Genomic DNA, 17038 nt, shown 5'->3' on the forward strand with positions numbered 1-17038 from the left:
GTTTATAATGTTAAATAGGTTAGTTGTTGGGTACATATAAATTGAGATGAGGTGTTAAGTATATGATTCACGTATTTAACAAGAGTAAAATCCGACTATTTTGAAAAGAAGAAGAACAAACAGTAGAGGGTATTGTAGATTATTTAGAAACTGTTCAAAATGATAAAAGACCAGCGATGTAAATAAAGTTTCTCTTTTGTACCAACGCCATAAGTGGTGTTATTATTTCCGTCCCGTCTAGAATTATAAGTGATTCGTAACAGATATAGAAGATTAACACTCTGGTCTTAGAGCTTAATATAACAGGTCAATTGAAATGTCCCTGGCCTGACACATAGATGGCGCTACTAGAATTAAATCCATATGTTTGTTAGTTAGCCCTAACCCTCAAGATGCGTGTATAAATTTGATAGCGGCCGGATCATCAGTTTGTGAGTTATAGCATTTTGAGTTAAGTAACTTTCGTTATTGTAAAAAAAATAAATAAAAAGGAATTGTTGATAAAATATTGCTTTTTGAAGGGAAATAATACAGTTGAAGCAAAAACTTAGCTTGATGCCGAGTTTCCGGATACCGCCGCAGGAAAATAAACCATCAAGGATTGGTATGCTAGATGAAGTGAAATGAGCACCGAAGACGGTGAACGCAGTGGACGCCCAAAAGAGTTTGTTAAAGACGGAAAAAATATCCACAAAATGATTTTGAATGACCCTAAATTGAAATTGAATGAAATAGCAGACACTTTAAGGATATCAACTGAACGTGTACAGCATATCATTCACGAATATTTGAGTGTGAGAAAGCTCTGTACAAAGAAGGTACCACGCGAGCCCATTTTTGACCAAAAACAACGACGAGTTGATGATTCGGAGCAGTGTTTGAAGATAATCAAGCGTAAAAAACCGGAGTTTTTGCGTCGATATGTGACAATGGATGAAACATGGCTCCATCATTTCACTCCGAAGTACTATCGACAGTCATATTACATAGCATTATTGGACCGTTTGAAGGACGAAATCGCCGAAAAACGGCCGCATTTGAAGACTGAATGCACAGTGTCAAAAATCCATGAATTGGACTTCGAATTGCTTCCTCATCCACCGTGTCCTCCAGATCTGGCCGCCAGCGACTGTTTTCTGTTCTCTCTTTCAAGATCGCAAAAGAATGCTCGCTGGGCAGAAATTTTCGTCGAAGGAAGAGGTGATCGACGAAACTCAAACCTATTTGAAGCAAAGGACAAATCGTACTACAAGAATGCTATCGAAAAGCTGGAGGGTCGCTCTAATCAGTGTATCACCCTTGAAGGGAATTATGTTGAATAAAAAAAACTAATTTTGCCAAAAAATATGTTTTACTGTTATATTATAGAGTTTCATTTGTTTGACGTTGCCTAACATCATAATAACTCATTTTATGAAATATATATCGTTAAAATATTAATGAAATTTTTCATGGAAGGTAAAACGACGTCTGCGAACTATCATTGTTTACCTCCAGTTTCGCAAACGACCGCTCGCCGTCGCCAGGAAAATAGAATATTCATTAAAAGTCGTTTTCGGCGCACGATATCCGATTGCCGTAAAAGTGTCCGGGATCCGCACTAAATTCCGACAACCAACGACCGCGTGGCACCATCACCAGAATCGGTCCGTATATCGTCGGCCCCAATCTCGATCCTGGCTTTTGGCTTACCAGAAATCGCGCCTGGAAACCGGCGGAGCTTTGGAGCGACGCCCGCTTCTCTAAGGCCCATATATCCCGTCGCTAAATCTCGCCTCGCCGTTTCGTTTTTGTTTTATATACGGTCGGTTTTTGTTTCGGCGAGATGGACGGCCGGGCGGGGCGGCGAGGGGTTCACACCGCAGGGTTCAATGTCGTGGAAATAGTGTCGAATTATCCCGATAGGTTATTGCTTCGATGTTTTTGGTTATGTGCTGTGACATAAGGAAACCCGCTATTATATATTTTAATTTTATTTCCTTTAAAAAAGGAATAAAGATCACTATTTATGTTTAATTCAATAAATACTAAAGCTTTGAGTTAATATTTTTGCTATCGGCCTGTAAATAAATTTTAAATGATCTAGTGGTGATGATATACATACAGATGATGATGATATGATCATGATATTAAACAAAATCACAATAAATTAACTTCGCCAATAGCTTATTCCACTGATTTGTAGTACAACATAGTTACGGCGACCCGCACACTCTCAGTGTTTAACCTTATGATTTGTTAATATCATGGCGAATATAGGGCTGACTGAAAACTGGACGGACTTAAATTCAGAAGAATCATTTGGTGTTCTTGGAATCATCAGACCCTCACCGTTCAACTTTGCTATCACTATATTTGCTTTAATTACTTTCTTCGTCAACTTTTTAACAGCTGGCCCTATTCCCCTTGTTCCATTTGCGTAGCATGACTAACACATTGAGTTATAAATTATGGATCTCAATGAATTCAGTTGATATATATATTGATGTATATATATATATATATATATATATATATATATATATATATATATATATAATTGACACCAATAGTCGGGAAAACTATTGATATCAATGCCTACTGTTTTCAATCTCATGCTAAAGCGCCATAAGAGGTCAGACATATACATACATTCCTTCAACAAGTGTCCATCAAACTCTATCATGCTTAAATTTCAAAAATCTAATATCAAATAAGTGATTTCTTAAAGTACGATGACCTAAATTTCACCAGGTTAAGGATAAGTGATACATATTTGATTGAACAATGTTATTTTATTTACAATTTACGAAGTTTCTTCAGCCTAGAATAATTTCAACAATATTTACGTATGGATAATTTATGAAGCCAAATATTGCCTCTGCTGTCAAGCAAAATAACAAAACCTAAGCACAAATTTTGTAAAGTACTTGATGAAGTATTGCAGTTCAATGTGCTTATAAGTTTGTACCGTTATTAAAATTAACTTGTTGATATTAATTATGTAAAATTATTATTTTGGTAGCTTAATTATACACATTTGCATCTGTATCTTAAAATTATTATCACACAATTTTTCAGTAGGTTGGTCATCGATACAACTTTGATTTTTCATAGCATATGTACGAAATTTGGTTTCAATAACACTATTCTGAAAGTCCCCAAGTGCCCATTATTGGGAACTGTTTAGAGTCAGTAATTGCATTTATTAATTTTCCTGTTATATAACACCACTAAAGTATTTTTATCTAATTTTCTGAATTATTCTACCACGTTTAATATTCTAACAGTTCTCTGAGATTTCTAATATTTTACATAAAATTGTTATTTTAGTTACAGTGAGAGAGTATAGTCCCCATCCACGAATCGATGCTGGTCAAATTTCGGTTATTTATCATGATTAATCGCTTTTCAACTCTTTCGTTTATAAAGTATAATATATAATAATATAATATGTAATATTTTTATAACTTTTATATATATATATATATATATATATATATATAGTAAAAAATAAAAAATTCAAACAAAATAAGAGGAGACCAAAAAGCTGAAACATTGGTATGCGGAAATGATGATTAGGAAACGTTAAGTAACGTAAATGTCTCGTAACATTTCTAATTGGTATTGGACGATAAATAAAGTATAGTTTAAATTTTAATAATCACTCTTGCAATTTAAAAATAAATCCTTTTGAAAATCATATGTTATTATTATACATCAATATCTTAGTTATTCAATAAATAGAATGCAATAAATTCATCATGTCAACTGATGGAGATATCTTTTATCTGATACTTTAGATACTATGATATTCAATTGGTTGAATTCACATGAAAGATGAGTGAGAGGTGAATACATCGATGTGTTTTCCAAATTAAAATTAAATTTTACTGCTTAAACCAAACTTGAACATTAAGAGTAATGAGTAACATTTACACTATACATATTTATGTTGTCTGATTCGCTTCAATCTGGTGATCTATTCCTCGTCCTCCATTATTTATTTTTCTTAGACATTAATGTGATTGAACAGCATTTTTTCATGATTCACAGTGAACTATTGAAAAAAAATTGTTTCAGCAGCCTTGAATTACTAGTCGGTTTGATGACAAAGCAACCCTATAAGTCTAAATAGGATTTATTATTAACTAATAAATCAATGTCTTTGAACTGTATGTACTTGGGAGAATCTTCTGACTAACCTGACTATTTAATTTTGAGTCTGACCTACTCGGCTTTCTCTTTAACATATTTTTTAATTAATATAGCATAGAGAAGGGTACCAAGATATTTCGTTGATTCTGCTTGAGGAATCAGACATTTCTTAACTGAGGACAAATATTCAGACGTTAAACTGCATTATCCAGTCTCTAATATATCTGTGGATCTTGTTGGTTGTTACTTCTGATTATTCTATAGCTCTAGGCAGAAATGACAGTGTCATCACCAAATATTCTAAGCCACAATTCTATTAGGGTTAGGGCAGTATAAATCAGTTGCAAGAGTTGTATAAGACACTACACTGCGGACTACTGCATTTTCTTTTCGCAAGATACAACTTCCATAACTGATAATAATTCGTCGACAACAATTTGTCATCCTGTCGAGCAGTATCCTTGTTGCTAAATATTAATATCCTATAGATTTGGATTGGGATCCTATTACTGGGACGTAAAAATTTAAGTATAACGTCTCATATTCAGTAAATATTCAGTTGTTAAAGTTTACGACCAGAGAGGAAGTTGTTGTGAATAATAACAATCTACTTCTATACCAATCCTTGTCGAATCAAGTTTCAACCTTAACCAATATCCACCATTTCATCATCGGAAAATCTAGAGAATTGTTTTGGCATATCCACTCGATACGCATATGGATGGCAAGAACGTCGTAAAGTTTTAGTGTTACCCGATATCACTCCGCATTTCCCATCAGATGGGGAATCCGTCCGAATAAAGTTTCGGTGTACCAAAATGAATCAATTCCCGCTTACGGATGGCAATCGGGAGATCAATGGAGGGAGACATCAGCCCGCGTGATGCCCCGCATTGTTACACTAAACTACCGACTTATCTCTGCACATTTATCTGGGTAACATCCTCGGGATCCTATTCGGTTTGTGTCAGCGATTCTCAAACGTTTAAGGTACTTTTTCTTTCGAACAACACAATATTGAATGGTATTAGAACTATATATGCGTTTGGAGTTATGTATTGTAATGGAAAAGAATACATTTTATAAAATACGTGAGATAAATATAATTAATAAGCATATTAGGATTCTCATATATTATTCACTTCTTTTCTAAGGTTCTTAACTGTTTTCTGATGTTTTCTTTCCATTTAAAGAAATATCTATTAAGAAAAAATACTACAATATATGTTATTCATTTCAATTTTCACATTTCAATAACATGTCTTTAGGTTTGTCTAGTTAAAATCGGTAATTTTATTCAATTTTTTAATTCTAGTAGTTTTTTGATCTGTTATGTCTGTCGCCATATACACAAAAAGTTTTATGGTCATGTATACGTCCACGTCAGCGTCCATGTGTACAGGTGGCTGTATGTGGATACTGTCTTGGACTAACCACTGGCTTTTACGCTTGGGTTTGTCCTTGTTGATCCCCTTTTTTAAAAGTTTTCTTTTTTTCATGGCAGGCTATAAAACAACAATGCTAAAATAGCATAATTTGTATGAATGTTACTCATTTTCGCCTTATTTTGTCTTATTATCTAACTTAGAAAAAGGAAGAGGTTATATGTTCTGTATATAGTTTTTTAATTGTATGTTCGCCGACTTCTCCGTTAATTGTTGGACGATTATCAAAATTATTTTTTTATTCGAAAGGGCGCACTTCCGAAGTGGTCCCATTTTAACCAAATCAGGATCTGTTGGGGAAAGGGGGGAAATCTAGAGAAACGCTCAAATTTCAATGCATGTACAAAATTTTCATATATTTTTTACCTAAAATAATCAGGCATTTGTGTATAATGTTATTACTGTGCTAATATGACGGAAAATCAGAAGTCGTTCAGTGTAAAAGCCATTCAGTTTGTTTTAGGAACTAACTATAGCTTATAAGACCTCGTAGAAATATTATAGACAACTGCTTATGGTGTAATGGTATGGCGTTATTCATTGAATAAGTATCTAGCATTAAAAAGAAAAAAATTGAACTGATTTCAAAATTTTTTTTCTGATTTCAAAAATTTCAAAAAAGAAGTCACTAAAATGTAAAAAATAATGCAACTTTTATTTCTAAGGCAAAAAAAAACATTTTAAAATAAAATATGTACATAATAATCATTGGAATAACTAATTAAAATTAATCAAAACCCTTATTTAATCTCTTTACGACACGTATTTTATATTCTACTATATAGACACAATTTAGCTTAATAAGTACTTAAACCTTTTTATCTATTTCCAGTATTATTTTAACAACTACCAACTGATTATTTTGAAGTCGGTGCCGAGCTGAAACAATACAAAAATAAAAATTTGCTGACAAATAGAGAGAACTAAATTACCAACAAGACCAATCTAAATTAATATTACTGTTTGGGTTTGGCACCGATCTCGCAGCAGTCTTGGCATGTTCACCAGTAGATATTGGTAATGAACATATATGGAAACACAAAAAAAATTAGAAATGGTACGTGAGTCTGATAGTACATTCTTAATATTTCAAAGTAGTAACAGATAACAATCTTACTACTAATCATACAAATTTATGTTAATTAGTTTTATGTTGACTAAACAGAAGATATTTATTTGTACACCTAACAGTAATATACCTTATTATTCAGAACTGAATTGAAAAATAATCGCAGTCCTTTGATATTAGTATAGTTAGTTAATATATTCTGATTTTATTGTAATATGTTTCTAACAATATACTAGAAATTAATTCCGCCAATATATTTAAAGAACTTATAAAAATTATTAATTAATATATATTAAAAGTTTATTACTAGGGTGGAATTGGGGTATCTATTCGATAAAATCGCCATTATGTTTAGAGCTGGCCAATTTAATAATAATAAAATTTTAATCTATAATGCAGATATAATCTATACAGCAGAGAATCAACAGTGAGAGCGCAGTACACAGTATATATTTTAAGACATTTTTATTTATTTAATTCTGTTCATTGAGAGATTGAATTGTCAGATGATAGATAATAAAGCCCTTATGGGGCGCAAGCCAATGCGAAAGCAATATAACGAGTAGGAAATCAGAAGATTGCAGCGAACCAAACTATACGAATTTGTACAAGATGTACTATTAACTATAAACTTCAGCTTAAGCTAGAGTAATTTAATTTTTGATGTATTTAATCCCCACTTGTCTCGCTTGTGAATCGATTTAATTATGGTTATAACAGGTCAATTGAAAAGTCCTCGGCCTGACACATAGATGGAGCTACTAGAATTATATCCATATGTTTTTTAGTTAGCCCTAACCCTCAAGTTTAGAAGTAAACCGTAAATTGAAATTGAATGAAATAGCATACACTAGAGATATCAACTGTACGTGTACATCATATAATTCACGAATATTTGGGCATGGGAAAGCTCTGTGCAAAGTGGGTGAGGCGAGAGCTCACTTTTGGCCAAAACAACGATGAGTTGATGATTCTGAGCAGTGTTTGAACTTGATCAAGCGTAATAAACCCGAGTTTTTGCGTCGGTATGTGACAATGGATAAAACATGTCTCCGTCATTTTACTCCGAAGTCCAATCGACAGTCATCCGAGTGGACTGCACACGATTAACCCGCTCCAAAGCGTGGAAAAAGGCAACAGTCGGCTGGCAAGGTTATAGCGTCTGTATTTTGGGATACGCATGGAATAATCTCCATTGACTACCTTGAATACGGAAGGACCATCAACAGCGACTATTATATAGCGTTATTGGACCGTTTGAATGACGAAATCGCCGAAAAACAGCCGCATTTGAAGAAAAGGAAAGTGCTGCTTCGCCAAGACAATGCACCGTGTCACAAGTCAGTGAAAACAATGGCAAAAATCCATGAATTGGGCTTCGAAATGCCTCCTCATCCACCGTATTGTCCAGATCAGGCCCCCAACGACCATTTCCTGTTATCAGATCTCAAAAGAGAGCTCGCTGTTGTCGAATGAAGAGGTGATCGTCGAAACTCAGGCCTATTTTAAAGCAAAGGACAAATCGTAGTACAAAAATGGTATCGAAAAGTTGGGGGGTCTCAATAATCAGTGTTTTTTTGTCTCTAAAATCAACTAATTTTGCCAAAAAAATGTGTTTTGCTATAGTAGGTCGTACACTAATGTAGAAGAGTATAGATTTTTAAATTTTAAACACAGGTAAATTAATGATTCTAATATTAATATCCCTTAAAAGGAACACTCAAATATAGTCACTTTTAATAAGTCACCAGTTTGTCATAACGTACTGTACTGTTTCATAAGACCATCCACAGTGCTACTACTAGTGAATTGTTTCTTTTCGCATCTTTTATCGTCAGATCAGACGTTTCAGAGGCTACAAATCTTCAGCAGATTTTTTAGAAAGAATGTGTTAATGAAAATGTTTCTAGTAAAATGTATTTGTTTTTCTCAGAATGGATATTTTATATTGATTATATTGGTTGAGAAGATTTATGATTATGCTATTGTCTAAGCAATTTTCTTTTTAATGCTTACTACCTATTATTAAAGTGTATTGTTGTGTAACTGATAAAATAGAAAATATAATTGAATAAAGGAATCTCATCTTTAAGTTCATTTTATAAACATTTTAATAGTCTTATTTATATAAACAACAGCTTGTTAATAAGTTTATGAAACTACATTATATTCTAATTATAGCATTATGACCATCGTTAATTTCACTTAATTGATCAAAAAATTGATGCAGCCTCCGGTATTTCCCATAATAATGGGTACATGTGAAGCTAGTTATCTAGTTTAAGAGGGTTATTATTCAGTTTAGAAGGAATTTTATAATTACAGTTTTAAATTTGTCATATAACAATTTTATCTGCATTTGAATATTTCTTTAATAAGCGCAATGTGATAAAGTATATTTATGGCTGAAATATTCCTTTAAATGCATAAACAATATCATTTGAGGGTAAACAGAAACATTTGGTTCTATTTATAAGTGAAGTAAAATTATTTATATGTTAAATATATTTATTATCTAGCAAAATATATGGGAATTCCAATGATAACAATTTATTGAAAATTGTAATGAACGGCTTTTATCTTTCGAGTATCACTGAGGATTTAAGTAAAGATATGGCAAAAAGCTCTTCAACGCTTCTTTGGCTATGTGAAAATTATGTGACTAAATGGGTGGGATAAGAATATATAGTGTATTCAATGTTTTTTTACATATATCATCAAATTTTTTAATGTATTTCTTGTCGTAAATTGTAAATTCGTTTTAGAATTAGACAATATTTTCTTTCTTATTTTATTCTAGTTAAAAAGAGACACAAGTCACATGAATGAGCCAGTTAAAGTCGTCCGATTGTCAAACGTATGCAAAATTCTTGAAAACAATAATGATAAGAGGTTATAACTCCAACCTATAAACTATTGTGACTGTATAATTAACTGTAGTTAAAATATAATAAGTAAAATATATCTGATAACATTTCTGTTCAATTATTTTATTTAGATTAGAATTTTGTTGTATGTCAAAGCCAAACTGATTTGGAAGCTGATTTTCTACAAATTTCTCATAGAAAGTTTTAGTTTTATCTTTTTGGCTTCAATTGTAGCCTATGGAACATTCAGTAGTCTAAAAAAATCAAAATCCTAAAAATCAATCAAAATTACTAAATTCATTGGGGGGCGGCAAAATAGTTGAAAAAACAAAATGCAAGTATAATATAATTATTTTATTATTGTATTACTTTTTCACTAATTTATTTTTTACAATTCTGTCAACATCAACGTTAATATTGTTAGTAGCTAGACACAGCGCATGTTTAATTGATGTCGATTTCACCATTGAACACATTTTTAAGTCAAAATTCGTCAGTTTTAGGAAACGTTCATCAAGGAGCTTAAAATACTCAATTCCTGATTCTGTTCTACCCTTATAAAAGGGGTTTGATAATCAATCTTCACACTTTCAACCGCTATTGTTAATGGATGAGTGTTATATCACCCTTAATAAATTCTCCTCACTTTTCATTTTTTCTCCCTTCCTCCTCATTCTTTTCCTTTTTTAAAAATCTGCGAATCGCTGCTCAAATTCAACATAATTATAATATAAGCGTTTAGCTATTGCAACTGTGCATATTTTATTAGAATTCGATCAATAAACGGTTCCTTAGCTATGGCTAATTGTAATTAAACTTCACATGAGCCAGCCAAACTTTGTTCATTCTCTCTACTTACTTTAGAAAACATACTAGTTTGCTGTATTTTTTTCGTACTCATCTACCATAAGTTTTCTTGCTTCACTAACATAAGTTTTATACTTTTCTTCATGTAAAGAAGTATAGTGTCGTTGAACATCATATTCTCTATTTATAAACGAAACTTGCATACAAATCAGGCACTAAATTTTATTGTTATTGTTAAATTAGTCTAATTCCCATTTCTCAATGAATGTACGGTTTTCTTTACTTAACTTCCGCTTTTCAATAGTGATAAAGACACTTGTTACCAGAAGAGAAAATAATTTCAAGTCATCAGATCATTTGGGATTTAAAAAAATCAAATCATAATTTTCTCTCTACAAAAATGTTGTTATTGTAATATAAAGTAATAATAAGAAAATAAAAAAGATTTGTAATGAAAAGAAATTCAATAAAATGTGAAAAAAGTGAAGTATAAAGGTACAAGTGTTACTTTTGCAGATCTTGTAGCATCGATTGGAATCAGTACTAATTAAAAGACGCTATATTCGGTGAATTTGATGAATGGAATATGATTTCTCATATGAGTGTCACTCGTGTAGATTTGTTAATAAATCTGCATCTATCCATATGCATAAATAACAAATATTAAAGTGCTGAACCAATACTTACATAGATTTACGAATAGAGTACTAAAAACAATGCGTAAATAAAATGTGGTCAAAATAGAGAGAACCTTGGCGGAGAATAAACAGACTTAACTGTTAAATTTTATAATTTTGGCAATTATTTACATAAAATAACAGTTTTCAATTTATTATCATATATACAGACGTCAAATATGAGAAGTTGAATACAACAGTTTAAGAATCTTATGGTGAAGGCGCTTCATTATATCCCTATTGTCGAATTTGGTACAAATGGTAATTTTGATATCCACTCAAAAGAATGACCAGGAGCGCGAAAATTATTGAAAGAGAAATACTCTTAAGTTTATTGTATGAAAACTAGAATCTAGAATCCTTAAAAAAACAGTTTCCTTCAAACAGTTGACAAATTAATTGTTTTCAGACGTTTAGATCCGATGAGAGAGATCTAAAAGGATTTCAAATTTGTCTTTGCAACGAACTGATTAACTGCCCTCGACCCAATCCTGTTAGGAGGGAAGTTCTAGAAAATTATGGAAAATAATTTGATTAATTTATATTGGTACCAATTTTTTTTTAATAAATACTTTTTAGGGAGTACCGAGTCTGAAGAAGTCTCTAAAGTCTATGGGCTGAAGATGTTGAACTTTAAGCTGAGTACTGCTGATATTTAGAAATTTTTTTATATTTTACACTTATACATTATTTCTAATTAATAAGTATAAAATACATTTCGTAATTTGTATTAAAACATATTTCTATAAAAAATTCAAGCGATATTTTGACTTGAGATTAAGTGATTAAAACTGAATCAAAATGCATGACTAGAAAATCGGCATAAAAATATTATAAACTGGAGGTAGTGCTTTGAAATTAATGTACCAAAAAATGTACTATTTTTTAATTATAGTAAGTATGTTAATTAAATTATATAATATATGTTATATCTGATACGTCCAGGTGCTATAAGGTAGTTTAGGGTAGGGATGCAGAAAAAATATCGATATTTTTCGATATTTTTTAACAAACCTTTAAAATTATTGCAAAAATAATATCGATATATTTTTGACCGATATATCGATATTTTTAAAAAAATGTTCAAAACATGTGTTTAATGTTTCGTAAGTTACATATACTTATATGTGTGTATATGTTACATATATTTATATGTGTATATTATACAGTATTTTCATTCCCATTTTATTTTATTTAAAAAGAGATACAATACTGTTAGAGGAGTTCGATCATGTAATCGAAAGAGCCTATAAAAGTTTTCCGTTTGTCAAATGTCTGCAAAATTCTTATAATTACGTACGTGTAAAATATAATTACGGGCTATAAACCGCCAAAAGTTATTAAAAAAAAAATCTTAAATTAACCAAAAAGAAACCGTATTTATGCGAAAGAGCTGACGAATCAAGATTAGCTAGATGTTAGTTGTATGAGAGTTCAAATATATGGAAAGTATAAAAATACAAAGTAGTTTTTTCAATCGAAACATATTTTAATACAATTATTTCAGAGAAAATTGTTAGTCAACATAGCCAAAACGTATACAGATATTTGAGGGATGTAGAAAATCCCTTCATATACTGTTTGGTAATATAGGATTTAACAGGTGTAAAGATAACCCACGAAGGGGTTTAATGGAGCTTCCAGGGATTGTTTTTAAAAGAATACAATTTTTAAAAACAATAACAAAACAAGGAAGAATTATTATATCAATTTAAATACTTAGATGAAATGGCAAGATGATAATAGATATAGTGTAATGACAACAAAAGTTAATAGAAAAAGGTAAACGTTGAAATTATTGTCGATTAGGTTTTGTTAGTTATAACATTTATTAATAATTAATTGCAGACATATAGTTCTTCATGCTCGAAACAGGAATCCTTTTATTCCTGATGCAGAATTAGTGCTTTCCTCTAAGTCCAAGGGTGACTATCATGGAGAAATGAGCCATAACTTGCTTTTTAGTAGTTTGAAAATCAGCTTTTAAATAACTTGGGGAACCATCAGTTATTGTTATGTACAATGCACCATATCTACCATATATATAATACACTGGTGGGGAAATTCCCCAACAAGTGCATCAAAAAAGCTGCAATTAAGGAATGGCTTAAAGTATATAAAATAATTTTTGAGGAAATCATTAAAAATGAAATATTTAATTGCATTTTATGTAATTTAATTTTTTGGAAATAAGCTTGAGAAAATATACATTGTGGATCAAATTACTGAACGTTATGGCCACAGAGTAATATGTCTTCCTCCCTCGCACGGCATATTTAATCCTATTGAGTTGATATGGGGAACTGCAATAGACATTCAGGTCGAGAAGGATATTCAAACGAGAACTGTCTGGATTTATGTCGAAAGTAATACCTTCGGTTTGTATGAGGTCCATCAGACACATTGAAGAAGAAACTGATAAACGGTAGAATCTTGAGCAAGTTTTTGATTGATTGGAAATAAACAGCTTAGTTATTAATTAATTAGTGTTTCTGAAATTGACAGTGATTAAATTAAACTTAATAAATATTGGTTTATGATTCAATGCTGACAATTATCAAGACAGGGTGATGAAAGAGGAAACACAAAAGGTCAGCATACAATTAATATACTTTAATTGTAAGAAATTGTATTATAGAGAGTGAAAGTTTTATAAGCATGTGTGTTATTGTTCAGAATATACATGAGCATTTGATTAATATGTATGAGGAGGGAAATAATACTAACTGTTTTGCAGATATGGCAAATGCATTAAGGAGAATGCAGTGATTAATCTAATTAAATCTAGTTTTATCAAGAAAGATGTATATAGGTACTAACAGGACAAACTAAAGAGAAATATAGTAATATCATAATGACTTTACAAGGATACATTGCATCGAAAGAAACAAGAATTAAGCGTAAAACATAAATATGTTCTTTAATGAAAGTAAAATACATTACTCAGATATACTATTGTTATTAGGCGGATTGGGCCTTCGGAGGATATCACTACATTAAAAAGCGGTCCTAGAACCCTACATTTACTAGTGTGGAAAAAAGGTTAATAAATATATAATAAAACAACTCTAATCTATAAATTAGTGTGGCTGTATAATTAATTGTATTTTTAAGTTCTTCGATAATATATGCATTTGATGTACTATATATATAAATATATATATATAGGTAGCCTACAACATTTTGAGGGACGCTGATGTGAAAAAAAGACAATCACCCTCTATCGTAACTACTCGATCTCGGTGAAACGCTACTGTTCTTTATGCATACCGATCTGGGGCGGCCCCATTCTTTTATGCATTAAACGACGACAATGTAAATACGAAACTTAATGTTATTATTATCTCCATAATGAAAACTGAAATCTCTTCGGCGGATCAGAGACCGGGATCGGGCCAAGTTGTGTTCTCCCTTACCTGAATTCGGTTTTGTCATTGTTTCTTTTTTGTCGTCTGTTTTTCGATGTAAAAAAAATTTAACATTTTTATTTTCTTTTACACTGCATAGGTATTTAATAATTATTATTATAGGTCATTTTTTATTAACAATAACCAATGTTATAGTCCTTTTAATAAAACAGCCAAAGCACGTCGTATTTTCCTTCCCATTTTACCTTAGCTAAAATGAGACGGACTGCTGTCTATTATGTCGGAATTTGCATAACTTTGTAATTACCTCAATATCAGAAAACAAGAAAAATAGATAAAATAATAAAATAGAAAAATAGAAAATAGAATTAAACCTAGAAAACGGTCGGAATTTTAATCTGCTTGAATTCCTAAATGTCTTCTTCTTCGATGAGATATGTTAATATTTGTTAATTAACATTGCTTCAATTATGTATCGATGGTTTGGATGATCGATGAGTTACTTATGAGCTAATGCTAATAGGTGATGCAAAATGCTAGAATATCACTTAGTTTGGGTTATTAAGATGAGTACACAGCTAGGGTATAATTGCATTGCTATGTAATTAAAATATAAATATTAATTGAAAAAGTTAAGACGATTGATGTGCTATAAATAAAATAAAGAGCGATGAGCAGAAATTTAGTCTTTTAAAGACAATCACTAAGGAAACTCGTGGAGAAAATAATCGAGGAGTTAGTTGGTTAACTTTACTGTTATTTTATTAACTTGAAATTAAATATTATATGGACTATGTAGAGAATGGGAAAAAGTCGTAAATGCTTTGATATTAATATTAACACATGTACCATCATCCATATTTCATATTTCTATATTTCTGAGGAAAACGTTATTTTGTTCAAAAAATTCGATTGGCCATTTTTCGTTACTCTAAGTGGTTGAATAATCTGCTCAGTGAGCAAGAAGGTGTGTCATGATAATTATTATTTATAATAGATGTGTAGAGTTACTGCAGAAAGTGATCTCCTGTGTAAAATATCTTTAAGGTCAACGTATCCATTAATCAGATCGTACTGTAAACGTTTCAGTAGGTATACTTCTCTGTTGTCTCATATTCACCTGATTGGTAAGACTCACATTAGTGAGAACTGAGACTTTCGAATTAATAATCACTACATTTTATTCATTCACACGCTGTATTAGAAACACTTATTCAACTATAGGATGCAACACTTTGTTTTGGAACCAAATACATCATAGGACCAAATGGGCCTAAGCCTTGATTTGTAGAGAAACACCTATCACTACATAGTATAAAACAAAGTCGCGTTTTCTGTCCCTATATCCCTATGTGCGCTTAAATCTTTAAAACTACGCAACGGATTTTGATGCGGTTTTTTTCAATAGATAGAGTGATTCAAGAGGAAGGTCTATATGTATAATACATGCATAATATACTAAGGCAACATTGCTAATTTTAGAGGTTTCTAACGTGATGTCGTAAATTAACCTATTTTTTTAGGCTTATTTAGCAATTAGCAAAAACGCTGCCTAACCCTACGAGTTAGATCAAATTAATGTACTACAGTATTGTACACCATAAAAAGGTCTACAAAATAGTCCGCGATGGTATATGTTTATCTTTTAGGGATAACCCACATTAACCATTTTTATTGTTTACTTTTTACTTGAGAAAATGGCTTATTTACCAAGCTATTTTAAGCAATACGGCATTAATCCTTATCGAATTAAGTACCTTAAATACAGTGTGCAATTAATATAGATCAATATGGTTCCTTACAGCATGTAAATTAAACAAATATTTTCGGAGATATTACAAATTTAAAATTTGCGTTTAAAAATGTGTAATGTAATAAAAATTGTATGAATTAAGATATTCCAAAGATAGCAGGAAATCTTCATAGTAAGTATAGGGGAAGAGGAATTGTTTTACTCCAAATTTAATGCGTGCAGGCCAAGGGCAGTAATGAATGAACAAAAAATACTGGATCGATTTTAATCATGTTTTCATTGAGTATATATATTTTATGCCCGTGCAAAGTCGGAGCGGGCCGCTATGTTTTTATATACAACGTTCATATTTTTTCTGTAGTGTATTTAATTTAGTATCAGCATTGCACCCGTGCGAAGCCGGGGCGGGTCGCTAGTTAAAAATAAAATAATATTTTCATCCCTACTCAAATCACACAATTGTGTACATTTAGACTAACTTGTGATGCGAAGCAACAATAAAAATATAGAGGAAAACTAACTGGCGATATGAATAATATAAGACATTAATGGCATTAAAACAGTTCACCCAGTATAAACCAAGAAGGGGGAAGTTGTGACGCGCCCTTCGAAACAATTCCTTCCTTCATATTCATCAGAGAGAACATTTCCAATAGACCGACTACAAGGAAAACAACGGCGACGTTAACTTCTTCCACTCGACGGATTTTCCTGAAAAGCGTCGCTCTTTTGTTTTTCCCGAGGCGGCGAGACCGGCTTCCTGGGAGGCCATGAATGTTTACGTTAATTTTCAGACGACTACCGGCGACACATTAAGAAAATTACGATCTCTCGACCGCCGCTTGGCCGACGTTCCTCAATCAGAAACGTGTATCGGGACGGTAACTTGAGTGTGTTTCAGCGATTGTTGATTTA

The sequence above is a fragment of the Rhynchophorus ferrugineus genome, unplaced genomic scaffold, assembly GCF_030347505.1.
Source record: "Rhynchophorus ferrugineus isolate W39M unplaced genomic scaffold, kcgeb_rfMv2 rfM1, whole genome shotgun sequence".
Lineage (NCBI taxonomy): Eukaryota > Metazoa > Arthropoda > Insecta > Coleoptera > Curculionidae > Rhynchophorus > Rhynchophorus ferrugineus.